We start from the raw sequence: 14,513 nt of genomic DNA, 5'->3' as shown, positions 1-14,513 counted from the left end.
CTGCATCTCTGACCTACACCACAGCCCAAGGCAATGCCGGATCCTTAACCCACTGAGTGAGGCCAGGTATTAAACCTGCGTCCTCATGGATCCTAGTTGGGTTTGTTAACTTCTGAGTCATGAAGGGAAATCCAGATTGAGCTGTTTTAAAAACTTCCACCAAAGGAGTTTCCATAATGTCATGGATGTCTTGTTTAAGGAATTCTTTCCTATATCTTACCTAAAATCCATTTGCTGTAACAAACTATTTATATTTCTTACCATTGAGCAGAACTTAGGAAGCCTCTGCTCACTTATATGAAACAGAGAGGACAAAGTCTTCATATTTATCATAACATATTAAGGGTTGGTTTGCAATGCTCAGAAGAATTTTAAAGAAACACAAGTAGTAAGGATAAATGAATTTCAGACATGAGGTGGGTTGCATAGCTTGAACTAGCATTTAGTAGCAAGCAGACAGCACCACTTTCCTACTACCTTATCTTGTCCTCTCAGAAAAGATGTGAAGCAAAGATGTGAGCCAAGGCTTGAAATGCACCTTGAAATTTAGTTTATGTTCCTGAGCTTTTGCCATTGGCACAGGAAGAATTTAATCTACATATTCCATTGATCCAAGGTGGGTTAGAGAGACATGGAGATGATACCTTTTAGCAGTTTGAAACCCAGCTGATCTGAGCCTGACTTAGGTCAGCTGATTCCCAGACAACCCATAGATGCTTAAGTAAGAATAATTGATCACTGTTTTCAGCCACTTTATTTTAGGATAGTTTTGTCATAGAGCATTGCTGTGACAAGGGCTGACTGATACATTCTGCTTCTGTAATGATCATATCCAGCCCTTCCCAGCACTGTTACCACCATCACTGTGGCATTACTGTTTGGAGTGGGGGGTGCCTGCAGCACTGGTAGGACTGATAGATTGAGGAAGTAAGGCAGCCTCTCACCACAGAGCTGGATTCCTGAGGGCCATCATGCAGAGCCAAGCCCTTCATAGCACATCTAGACCCTGGAAGAGAAGGATCTGGGTCTTCCTACCTTGCACAATGCTGTAACCACCCCCTCCTGCAATCTCACGCTGGGGGGTGGGGGGTGGGGGGAAGCGGCGTGGCAGTCCCAGCCTCTGCCTGAAGCCCAGCTTCCGCGTTGCACCTTCTCATCTAGAAAGCCCCTCTCTCCATCCATAGATTCAGCATCTGCCCAGCTGGTTACAGATGAGGACATTGGGAGCTTGAATTTCACCAGCCAGTTTGAGTTCACCTCCTTCCTTCCTCTTTGATTTACCCACATCCAAGCCTTTGCATTCAGCATTCTTGAGGGGAACGGTGTCATGGTAAAGAAGCTTTTTTGGAGACAGACAAGAGGACTGTCAATAAAATCCCTACAAATTCAACAATGAGTAGCCAGCCAGGCTGGATACCAATGGTTTTCTCTGCATGATGGAGTTATGGATGTTTTTTTTAAAAAACAATTTATTCTTCTTTGTGTTTTCTAAATCCTCCATTGTGTATTTTTTGAATCTGAAAAACAATAAACTCTAACAACAACACCTGAAAAAAACAATGGGGCAACCCCCACAGGCACAGCTTTGAATGAAGCCCTGTGGGGTGGGGTGGGGTGAGTTGGGAGGAGGGCAGAGTGGCTGTAGCAGCAGCTACTACAGTAGATGGTGTGTATAGGCAAAGTTAGTGCCCAGTTCTTTTGGCTACAGCCCAGGATTGTGGAGTTCAGTCAGTTGGCACTTGCTTCCACCCAGGATGCTCCCAACCTTAGCTGTGCAGCTTGCAAAGGACTCCTGTTAGGAGGTATAGGGGGACCCTAGGACCTGTGAGGGAGTATGGCTGGCTCAGCCTAAATCCATCCACACTATAGGGGTTCCCTCCTTTGTGCAATAAATGGGTTTTCAAAAAAGTGTGAGAATCACAACTCCAAATCAAAAAAACCATTTTACATGTACTAGGGGAGTTTCCTGAATAAAAGGCTCCTATTGTGAGGCCCTGGGTAAAGTGAATAATCCCTTTGCATTTTATCTTTGGCATAAATCTGGATTTTCACTGAGGGTGTTTTAGGTTTCCATGAGGACACAGATGGCAGGTATTCTGGAAAAGCATATCCTGGGACAACTGCTGAGGGTTAATGGCCAGGGACATCACCTCTCATTGGAAGAACAACCTGGCCCTGGTTTAAGTCCTAGTACTGGTTTTAACATCTTATGTCCGTTGCAGGTCCTGCTACTCCTGCCTGGAATGCTCCCCCTCTAAAAATATGGGAGTTCCCATTGTGGCTCAGTGGTAAAGAACCTGACTAGTGAACATGAGGATGTGGGTTTGATCCCTGGCCCAGCTCAGTGGGTTAAGGATCCCAAGTTACTGTGGCTGTGGTCTAGGCCAGCAGTTGCACCTCTGATTAGACCCCTAGCCCAGGAACTTCCATATGCGGGTGCAGCCCTAAAAAGACAAAAAATAAAAATGAATATGGCTCCCTCCTTCCCATCTTTTGAGCTTGTTGTGCTCAAATGCCACTCACCTTTTTAGAGAGGCCTTCCTCATCCTCCCACTTAAATTGTGACTCTTCACCACTGCCTCTTCTATTTGCCTGCTTGATTTTTCTTCATGGTACTTATCAACATTTGTCATTCTCTACCTTTTCCTGATTTTGTTTACTGTTTGGGTCTCCCACTGGATGTCAACCCTATAGGACCAGACTGTGAGTTGTTTTTTTCACAGCTGTATGCCTAGTGCCTGGATTAGTACCTGGCGAAGAGTCTGTGCTTCCATAAAGATTTGTTGGATAAATGGAATTAATGACCTTGGGCACATTACTTAAATTTTCTGTGTATCTAAAATGTAAATGAGTGATGTGACAGCTGCCTGTTGGCCTGAGAACTGGGGAGACAATAGAGGTTGGTGGATCTGAAAACTTCCAGGAGCAGATCCCCTTTGTCTAAAGAGGCAGCTTCTCTGCATTACCAGCCAACTCTTGTCACAGGGTGCTGGCTCAGAATTTCCAGATTAAAAAAAAAAATTAAGAAAAGCCAAAAAGTAACATTTTTTTAAAAAATGAAATCGCTTGATTTTTAAATGTTGGTAATCAAGTCTCACTTTTTACCAAAATCTTGTGTAGTTCCTACAAAACACATCTGCGAGTCAGGTCTGACCACTGGGAACCAGGATGGGATCTTTGAACCAGATACTGTCCTTATAAAATTCTATTTTTTCCTATTCTATTCTATTCTAAAATTCTATACATCTATTAAATTGTTTCCATCTTTCCCACAGTAGTTGGAAGCACACAGACCAATCAAATTCAAACCAAATTATTTTATGTGAACAGTAGAGATGAGGCCATTGGGCTTGTCTCCCCAACTTGACAGGGGAAAGTTTGCTCCCTAGAAAACCACTGGCTGCTTCTTTAATGACATAGAGAAAATCAACACACAACGTGGAAATATTGGTTCAAGTAGCAAGGCAACCAGATTCCCATCATGCTATTTTTTCAGATTTATAGGATGTAGAGGGTTTCTTCCATGCAAGATAGTAATTCCACTGGGCCTTAGCTATGGTCGGTAGGAGGGAAAAAAATTACCCCTTTTCCCCTCTGTCACTCCAGAATTTCTTTTTACACAATGCATTTTATTCTCACATAATGATTTCTGCTCCTTGGCTGCTATTAGCAATCCTTAATGCATGTATTTGATAACTTGTGAAATGTCTCAGTGAGTCCACCGGGATCTGTAAAGGACGCTGATGAAGGGATGGCTGAAGCAAACAGGAAAATGTCCAACAAATGTAATTGCTCTGATGACCACCAAGCCCATGATTGCTATGAGGAATGACTCTTTTGCCAATTATACGGGTTGTAATTGGACCCCTTCCTGCCACAGAACAGGTTACTTTATGACTGTGATATGCTGTGTGATATGGGAATATGGGCTTTGGGACTAACAGAGAGCTATAAGTTGCTGGAGAGGCTCAGAGGTGAGAGAGAGGATGCAGGAAATGTTGGTATGTGCTAATACACAGGTAAAATGGGTGTTGGGGGGAAGAGGAGGTGAAGTGGGATTGGAGGCAAGGAAAAGCAGTCATCACAGTGGGCAAGAATGGATGTTGTCATTGTTGTGGCAAGGGTTCAATCCCTGACCTGGGAACTTATGCATGCTGTGGGTGCAGCCAAAAAAAAAAAAAGAAAAAAAAGAATAGCCTCTAGGGTCACCAAGAACCTAGTTTTAGACCCAACAACCTAAATGTCTATCAATAGACGAATGGATTAAGAAGATGTGGTACATATACACAATGGAATACCACTCAGCCATAAAAAGAATGAAATAATGCCATTTGCAGCAACATGAATGCAACTAGAGAGTCTCATACGAAGTGAGATAAGTCAGGAAGAGAAAGACAAATACCATATGATACCACTTATATGTGGAATCTAAAATATGGCACAAATGAACCTATCTACAAAACAGAAACAGACTCACTGACATAGAGAACAAACTTGTGGTTGCCAAGGGCAGGGGAGGGAGTGGGATGGACAGGGAGTTTGGGGTTAGTAGATGCAAACTACTACATTTGGAATGGATATGCAATGAGGTCCTACTGTACAGTACAGGGAACTACATCCAATCTCTTGTGATAGACCATGATGGAAGCTAGTATGAGAAAAAGAATGTACACATATGCATGACAGGGTCACTTTGCTGTAGAGCAGAAATTGACAGAACACTGTAAATCAACTATACTTTAATAAAATTTTTTTTTAAAAGATGTGGATTTGAATATCAGCTCTGTCTCTTACCAACTATGTATACCTATGGGCAGATTACTCAACCTCTTTGAGCCTCTGTTCCATCATTTACGAATGGTGGCTAGTAAAGCCTTCCTCTCAGGATTGAAATGAAAACCAAATTAAATGTAGATGTGCTGCCAGTTACAGCGTAGGGACCCAACCTCACCTATGCCACTTAAGACTCTAGGCCTCAGAATCTTCAGTTATAAAATGGCAGCTGCTATGGAACTAGACCAAGGGTGCCAACTCAAATGCTTACAGAGTTGAGACAGATTTTGTAAATGAGCGAAGGCAGCCAGGTATGAAAACCGAGGAGGACTGAGAAACAGGGCCGGGGCTGACCAGAACCTATCAGATTCGCTGTGTGTTCTCAGATCATTAGCATTTTCAAGAGAAGCCTCTCTCTGTTCTTAAGGTGAAACCTCCTGATTTATAAATGTGGGCACCTAACTCCTCTCCCCCAACCCCCTTTTTAAAATGTCCTGTTTGGGCCACCAGTATGTATACAAGTCAAATAAAACTTGGGTCATTTCTAGCTTGTGGGCCACCATTTTGCAGCCTCTAAATGAAGGATTTAGAAGGATCATAGAAAGATTGTTTATCAGGACTTGAGTAAACAATTCTGGGGTCAGATGACCACAGAAAGTGTAATTTTTACTTGGATTCCCAAACTGTGCCTGGAACTGAACAGAAAATCAGAAAAATTTCATGCTCCAAGGTCTGAGATTCAGAGAGGGTACATCTTTTGTGGATTAGGGTCATAACTTAAAAAGCTGAAGTATACTGAATAAATGATTTTTCCTTTCTCTACCAATTGCATCAGAATCTTCAGGGGTTGAGGATTCTCTGGGAGATTCAATAATGCAACCAGGTTGAGAACTATTGTAACAAAGATTTCCCAAGGCAATCTGATTAAATAGAATAATAACTCTAACTTATTTAGAAACACAAATTTTGTGAAAAAAGAAACCAAATTTATTGTCTAAGAACATTGTGTGTGTGTGTGTGTGTGTGTGTGTGTAGCCATATGTGGGAGGTTGGCTGCTTGGGGCCCAGCCCTCTGGGGCCAAGGTGGGGGCCCCAGTTTCCCTAGCATGGTGCCCTCTCTAAAAGCTTTGTTTTTTTTTGTAGTTTTATCTCTCAAATTGGAAAATAATAAATATACCTGCCCTCCTTTCCTACCTAATTTTTTGGTCAACATCCTTATCTGCATAAACACATTAACACATAAGTAGCTGTGTGAATAAATATGTACCACTAGAAAATTTTGTCATTGTTAGAGAATTGCATTTATATTTTTGATTATGTAAACCATAGGCACTATAAGTACCCTGGGTGACAGATTAAACTTGGCCGGAAATTAATGAAAACTCCCTTCATCAGGAGGTGGAGCCTATTTCCACACTTCTTGGAGCTGGGCTAGTCTTGGGACTTGTCTGACCAAGAGAATGCAGGAAAGTTATGTGTGACTTCAATGCTCAGGTCTCAGGGGTCTTGAGATCTTCCATTTTCAACCTCTTGGAAACCAGCCCCCATGTATAGAAGCTGAGCTGCCTGCTTGAGAGGTAGAGAGGACTGAGTGTCCCAGGATCTTGGAGTTGTGCTATCAAGACAGGAAACCATTTGGGCTACATAACAAACATGACATACAGAACACATAATGGTGTCCTCAAATTGTCCAAGATCTTAGATCTGTGAAAAGTGATGTAAGAAAGAGAAATATTTCAATGTTTTACTCCAGACTTCAAGACATAGATATTCCATGTCTGTTTGCCTTTTGTATGAAGTGCTTCTTCTGAAAGTAGTCATAACGTGGAGACGTTTGCTGTTGTGGTAAATGGCATTAAGAGTTTAAAGAATTGGCTGACCACATTAGCAGAATGTAGAGTGGTGTCACAATCTGAAGTAAAGACTTCCTCTTAATCTTGGTGTCTTTGTGACAGAGGGAGTCAGAGACAGGGAGAACCTTCTATGTGAGATGCTTTGGGAAGCTGGGTCAAGACCAAGATGGTGGCTTCAGTGATCTTTGTACCTTCAACTCTGTTACAGAGGAAGGTACTTTCTCCATGTCTTTCAGAACAACCCTCAGTTTCAGTTTGCATGGTGATGGAGTTGAGAAAGGTTTGGAGCCTTAAGGAGGCATATCATTGTTGCATTCCTCATTTCTGTCGGACCTGCTTGAGGCCACCAGGGTGCAGGGCTCCTTCCAGACTGGCTTGAGACCTGACCTCTTCAAACCAAGTCCTCTTGCATCAGATTGTTTTTCTTGTTATTTTTAAAAGGAGGTTGACAAGCTTCATGAGTCAACTGTTGAATTTGACCAGTTACATTTTATACCTATGGCAATTTGCTTACTTTTACCTTCCCTCACAGTTTGTAATCCCTACTTTTTTTTTTTTTTTTTTTTTTTTTTTTTTTTTTAGGGCCGCACATGTGACATATGGAAGTTCCTAGGCTAGGGATCGAATTGGAGCTGCAGCTGCTGGCTATGCCACTTCCACAACAACTTGGGATCCAAGTCATGTCTGTGAACTACACCACAGCTCACCGCAATGCTGGATCCTTAACCCACTGAACAGGGCCAGGGATCGAACCTGAGTCCTCATGGATACTAGTCAGGTTTGTTGCCACTGAGCTACAATGGGAACTCTAATCCCTACAATGTACAGAATTTTCTCTTTAGACTTTTTGTCAACAGCTTTGTACATGAAAATATCTGGAATCAATCATCCTAATGCCCTCCCCAGACAGTGTGCAGTGAAGGATCAGAAAATCCAGACTTGTAGGATGCTAGAGTTAACTAAGAGCTGACTGAGAACAGTAAATACAACTAGCTTGGACGTTCTGTGGTCAATCCAAGATTCTTGCTTTAAAAAGATTCTCTCTTCTTAAAACTTAGTAAGAAAATAAAAATAATTTATAATCATAATTCTCAGATATACCTGTCTTTTCTATTTTGGCGAATAGCCTTCCAATCTTTTGGCAGGGGGGATATTTCATATATATTTATAACATTAGAATCACACTGGACACACCATTCCATAAGTTTTTCTCATTTAACAGTGTCTCACGAACATATTCCATGAACATTTTTTTCCTCATGAATGTTTAACTAATCTTTAATCAGATTTTTACCATAATTATGCCATAATATATTTAAGTTTTTATTTTGAGTCATTTCCATTGTTCCCATTTTTTTTTTTTTGTCTTTTTGTCTTTTGTCTTTTGTTGTTGTTGTTGTTGTTGTTGTTGCTATCTCTTGGGCTGCTCCCGCGGCATATGGAGGTTCCCAGGCTAGGGGTTGAATCGGAGCTGTAGCCACCGGCCTACGCCAGAGCCACAGCAACTCGGGATCCGAGCCGCGTCTGCAACCTACACCACAGCTCACAGCAATGCCGGATCGTTAACCCACTGAGCAAGGGCAGGGACCGAACCCGCAACCTTATGGTTCCTAGTCGGATTCGTTAACCACTGCGCCACGACGGGAACTCCTGTTCCCATTTTTTTTTTTATTGTAAGTAATGCTATGATGAATAGCCTTAGTCCTAAATATTTGATTGCTAAACATTGATAATCCTATTTTTTGACTAAATTCCCATAGATGGAGTCAGTGGTTCTCTAGCAAACTACTACCTGGTACTGGCCTAGAAGTGTGATGAAGCAGTGTGTGTGGGATGTGGCCAAGGGCTTATCTCTGAGGGCATTGTTATAGGGTACACACTGGGGATGGTGAGCACAGGAAGTCTGCCTGGAATCCTCCAATGAGGTCAATTTGAAATGGTCAAAACTCAGTGGATAGGGGCTATGAATGTTTTTAAAGTAAATTCTGCTATATTAGTTTCTGTTTAAGTGACAAATAGTTGCTTGATCTTGTCTTTGGACAGCGGTGAGTAGCAGAACAGAAGTCAGACTGTAGAGTCAAATATAGATTTTTTCCTAATAGTCTCATGCATATGGTTGGAAAGAAGAAAAAGAAAGAAGAAAGAGGAAGCACGGGGAAGCCATCTGTTCTAGGAGCAAGAGCAGGAAGATTTAATGCTCAGAAGGGCGACTTGGTTAAATTTTCTGCCACAAGTCTAGCCTCTCTTGTGTGATTTTAGGTTTATAATCTACAATCCTTGAATCTAAAAAGTTAGCTATTTAATCAAATTAAACAGAAACTCAGCCAAAATGGTGGTGAATTCTGGTAATTATTACTTTGTTGAAATGTTTTTCTTTGACATTTTCCTGATTGGAACCACTGTCTGCATTTCTATGCCTTTTTACTCTGCCCCGTGTTGTATATATAATTTAGTAAAAGAGTTGCCAGTTAGCCTCTTGGGGCATTTAATAGAAATGGAGAAATTAAATTAACAATTAGTTTAGGTCTCTGACTGGGAGTTTTTAAACCTACAGAGAGATGAGTGTGGGAGTTAATAGTAACTTTTATATTTCTATGCATATCTTTAAGGCATATATACATTTTTAATATTTTATTTTAAATATAAATTTAAAACATTTATATTTTAAAAATATCTATAATTAAAGTATATATTTTAAAATGTATTTTAAAAATGCACTTTCTTCTCCTTTCAGCTTTTTGAGCTCCCAAGAGGATGTAAAGGGCACAAGGTAATGTCAGGCACAGGTAATATGAAGCCACAGGCCGGGCTGTGTGTCCTGCTTTGCCCTCTCCCAGTTGTGAAGACCTTGGGTCAGTCATTTACTTCCTCTCAGCCCCAGCCTCTGTATCTATAAAATGAATATTTCATTACTTGCTTGTAATAAATGAAAGTGACTCTTATTAACTTAAGCCAGAAAAGGATCTACATATAGGCTAATGGATAGCTCGTGAAATGGGAGAAAGAGCTAAACCACCAAGTCTTGGGAAAGGCTGGCTTGGGGATTCAGTCACATGAAAACAAGCGGCACTTGGCACCTGCCCTTGGTCCTAACCTGTCTTCACTCAAGACAGGCTCCCAGGAGGAGGAACCTGATTGTCTGGGATTGAGACATACGTCTTCCTCTGACTCCTTCTTTTCCAGGGGGTGGTGCTGGGCAGGTTGATTGGCAGGTCTACTTGAGTCTCATGAAATGGGGGGAGGGCACTGTCCCCAGAGGCAGGGATGCTGGGTGCCTCTGCAGGAGTTGAAAATACCAACTCACAGCTCTTAGGAAGATGCTAGACACTGTACCTAAGATCCTGGAATATGGTATGTGCTCAACAAACAATAGCTCTTGTGGTTATTATTGCTGTCAGAAGGCCAACATTGCTCATTGTTTTAGTGGGAGAGCAAAAATAATAATTGTTTATTCTTTTCTTTTGCATCCAATGCATTCTCTTTATACCTCATGTGGTTAAGTGCAGATTTCCAGAGCCTCTTCTCAGACTGACTGGATCAGAATTGCTATGGAGTGATCCCTGGCCTCTTCCTCTTTGACAAACATCCCAGGTGTCGCTTTTACACTCTACATATCTAGAACCAAGAGCCCTTAGTGATTTGGTTGGGAGGATTTGACTCTGCTGAAGATGAGTTTTGGAAGGGGAGAGTTTCCTCCACCACTGTAGCTATGGAGGGAGTGTGTTCTGCTGAAGGCGTAAAGCAGCCTAATCAGTTTGGTCTCTGAGCCTCTCAACCCTGGGATCAGCTGGGGAGTGCTGACAACATAAAGGAACCAGCCCAAGAGCTCAGGTGTGCTGGTTCCCACCAGCAACCAGATATTTTCCATTGTATACCCAGGTTGGAGCTCTGGAGATATCCTTTTACCTCCACTCCAGAAGTGCAGTGGCCTCACCCTTCTGGAAGATGGCTGAGAATGTGGAGAACTTTGGGGTTTCAGAGCATGATCTCTTTAGTTACCCCATTTAATCCTATGGCAACTCAGTCCTAAGGCAGATGGGAGTGGGTGTTAATCTACTCCTGATTCTGGGAATGAAGGACGTGACCATTCAGAAAGATTCATTGAGCAGGATTCCACCCAAACTTCCCAGCTTAGCAAAGGCAGAGCCAGAACACAGGCTTGTTCCTCTGGCTCCAGGCTCCCAGCCCTGTCCACTTCCCTCTTGGAGACGGGAACACTCAGATTTTCCAAGCTTTCTTTCAGTTACAGTGTCAAGGAAACCTAAGGTGAGCTCTAAGCCCTTTACAAGAGAGTTTATGCAAAAAACATCCTTCGGGGCCTTCAGCCACTTTCTGGGAGGTCTTTTAAATCATTTCTATCCCTCATGCTTTGATTTAGCTACCAGTTCTGAGTGTTGTGCCTTCTGGGGGTTAGAGGAGTGAGGGCTGTGATTACAATTGCAATGCCCCTGCCAACATGCTGTGGGGTGGGCTCCTCTTCTGAACATTCCCAAAGGAGCTGTCAACTCAACTACAGCAGGAGCCTGTCTTAGATTTGTTTTTTTTCCTGTCCATGCAGCACCAGGCAGAGAACTACACCCAGTAAATGCCTGATGGTTAGACACTGACATAGAATCAGTTTTCTCACTCTTCTGCCTCCCCCAGCACCTGCTGCCTCTTGAATACTTTGTAAGCTTATTTTTTTCATTATGAAATGAGTATATAAAGAAATTCAGAAGAAGGAAAGCACCACTCGTAGGACTGATAAATGCTTTTTATGAACACTGTGTGTCTGATAAACTTTGTTTTATTTAATCTGCACAACAGTCGATCTACACCTGAGGGCTTGCAGGACCTGAATGCTTTTTTTTTTTTTTTTTTTTTTTTGTCTTTTTAGGGCCGCACCTGCGGCATATGGAGGTTCCCAGGCTAGGGGTCTAATCGGAGCTGTAACTGCCAGCCTAACCACAGCCACAGCAATGCCAGATCCAAGCCACGTCTGTGACCTACACCACAGCTCATGGCAACACGGGATCCTTAACCCACTGAGCAAGGCCAGGGATTGAACCTGCATCCTCATGGATACTAGTCAGATTCGTTTCCACTGAGCCATGACAGGAGCTCCTGCAGGACCTGAACAATTATCCACCATCCTCCTGCCAGTGCACAACTGCAGGGAAAACACACAGTGCTCCTGAATGCTGTGGCCTTTTCTTCTGGCCCCAGTCCTGTGTTCCCACCTATGTGAAATCTTGCCGCTCCCTGATTGATACAGGTGTTTACTATCTCTGGGTCTTTGCTCTGCTGGCCTTGACATCGAGAACTCCCTGTTCTGCCCATCCAGCTGTTTTCAGCTTTCTTTTTTTCTTTCTTTCTTTCTTTTTTTTTTTGACTTTTTGCCTTTTCTAGGGCCGCTCCAGCGGCATATGGAGGTTCGAAGGCTAGGGGTCCAATTGGAGCTGTAGCCGCTGGCCTACGCCACAGCCACAGCAACGCAGGATCTGAGCCGTGTCTGGGACCTACACCACAGCTCATGGCAACGCCGGATCCTTAGCCCACTGAGCAAGGCCAGGGATCGAACCCGCAACCTCATGGTTTCTAGTTGGATTTGTTAACCACTGTGCCACGACGGGAACTCCTTTTCTTTTTTTTTAAGAGCTGTACTTGTGCCGCAAGTACAGCCCTTAAAAAAAGTTCTCAGGCTAGGGGGTCGAATTGGAGCCTACACTACAGCCACAGCAACACCAGATGTCAGCTGAGTCTGTGACCTACACTGTAGCTCATGGTAATGCTGGATCCTTAACCCACTGAGCAGGGCCAGGGATCAAGCCTGAGTCCTCATGCGTACTAGTTACTGCTGAGCCACAATGGGAACTCTCAGTTTTCGGCTCTGCTCTCAAGGCACAGCCAAAGTCACCTCTCTGTTCTGGGCTGAATTGTGTCTCCCCCAGATCCTCATATTGAAGCCCTGAACCCCAGTACCTCAGAATGTGACTGTGTTTGGAAATAAGGTCTTTACAGAGGTGATTCGGTGAAAATGAGGTCTTAGGGCAGGCCCTAACCTAATATGATTGGTGTCCTTATAAGAAAATTTTGATCTCTGTCAAGACATCAGATATGCATACCCACAAGGAAATGGCTTCTGTAAGGCAAGGGACAGGCCTTGGGAGAAACTAACTCTGCAGATACCTTGACCTTGGCTTTTTAGCCTCCAGAACAGCAAAGAAATAACATTTCTGTTGTTTAAGCCATGTAGTCTGTGCGCTCCCTAAAGCATTTCTTGACACCCAGCTACACTCTCAGGAAGAACTAATGCTTTTTCTTTGGTGCTCTCACCAGGTCACCTTTATTGAACTGTTTTCCTGTTGGCCATCCCTTCTGGGCCCCAAGTTCTGCATTTGCAGCATCTGGCACAGTGCTGGGCACATCCTGAGCTTGAGAAAAGGTAGGTGAACCAAGAAATGCATGAATGAATGAACAAGGGGTCCGATAATGGCTTCTGGGTAGATGGATTCTTTGTGGAAGTTGGGAAAAGGCTGAGGGATCCTGAGATGGAGAGGAATCTGAGAGAGGAGAAGGATGCAGGAGTGGTGGTTGACTAGCCCCTCACCCCATGCTGCCTCCTGCTGACTCACATGTCTTGGAACTCCCGGGCTTTGCAGCCTCCTATCCCGGGCCCCTGGCTCTCAGCCCTCCTTTCCGCCTGTCGGCCACTTAATCACATACAGAAGAAGTAAACTCCCCAAGGTCCCTGTTGTGTGGTCCTCTCCTCAAAGTCTGTTTCCCCACCTCGATTTCTGGAAGTCCCTTTGGAGGATCTGACAGACAGTCTCCCTTTCCCACCCCTCCAGCTGGACAGGCTCAGGAAACAGAAGGAGTTTTCTGGGAACAGACTGGAGAGGAGGAGCCAGTTAAAGTGACAAAAGGCACAAGTTTGAACTTCCTGTGTCCTGCGCCTGCTGCCGGAGCAGGGCTCTGAGCTGCCTCCAGAATGGCCCACTGGTCATGGGGGAAGTAAGAGAGATTTGCTCACAGCAGGGCATTTACTTATAAGCTGGCCCACCCTGGGATTTGGCCTCGATGGTGGACAATCTCCCTGCATAAGGAAACCCTCTGCAGGGAACTCTTCCAAGGGAGAAGGAGACCAGCCAGACAAGCCTGGCCCGGGATCAAAGCTCTGGGCCTCAGAGGGTGGGCTGAGTCGAGGATGGGCTGGATCTAACTTCTGGGTCAGCGCCATGAGCAGCGCAGACCCGGCATGACAGCGGGATTGGGGGGGGGGGGGCAGCACCCCTCCTCGTTGGCTCTTGGAACCTGGCCTTTTGGGCACCTGCCTAGGAGGTGTCAGAAACCAGCAGAGGCCATGTGTGTGTGGTGGCCGCAGGGCTGGTCATGCTCCAGGGGGTGGGAGGAGGCCTGGGAGGTGGGGCTGGTTTCTCAGAGACCCAGGACACTTGTTTCAAAATCGGACGGAAAAAAAAATGAACTTCTAAGACACAAAAGGTCACATGCTGCATGATTCCATTTATATGAAATATCCAGAATAGGAAAATCCTAAGAGACAGAAGGTAAATTAGTGGTTGCCAGAGTCTGGGGAGAAGGGGAGAGTGGGCAGCGATTGCTAATGTGTTTGGGGTATCTTGTTGGGGTGATTAAAATGTCCTGAATTAGATTGTGGTGAAGGTGGCACAATCTTGAGACTATACTAAAAACCACTGAATTGTATATTTTAAAGTGGTCTACTTTATGGCATGTGGATTATATCTCAATAAAGCTAGTTGTTTTTGTTTTGTTTTGTTTTGTTTTTGTTTTGTTTTGTTTTAAAGACTAGGGAGTTAGGGACAGAAAAAGAAAAGGAGAGAATCAAGAACATTAGCATAATGTGTAATCTTTAGCCAAATAAATAAG

General features: G+C 43.7%; 1 protein-coding gene across 1 annotated transcript in view; it reads left to right on the top strand.

Moving 5' to 3' along the window:
* THSD7B (thrombospondin type 1 domain containing 7B) overlaps nt 1–14,513 on the top strand; it is a 1,521,641-nt gene that overhangs the window by 129,122 nt on the left and 1,378,006 nt on the right. The window contains 2 exon segments of the mRNA XM_021075621.1: nt 9,361–9,396; nt 12,945–13,050. The gene's annotated coding sequence lies outside the window, so the exon portion shown is untranslated.

This window comes from Sus scrofa, chromosome 15 (genome assembly GCF_000003025.6).
Source record: "Sus scrofa isolate TJ Tabasco breed Duroc chromosome 15, Sscrofa11.1, whole genome shotgun sequence".
Classification (NCBI taxonomy): Eukaryota; Metazoa; Chordata; class Mammalia; order Artiodactyla; family Suidae; genus Sus; species Sus scrofa.
Note: the sequence above shows the minus strand (reverse complement) of the source record. Positions and strands in the feature narration are given on the sequence as shown.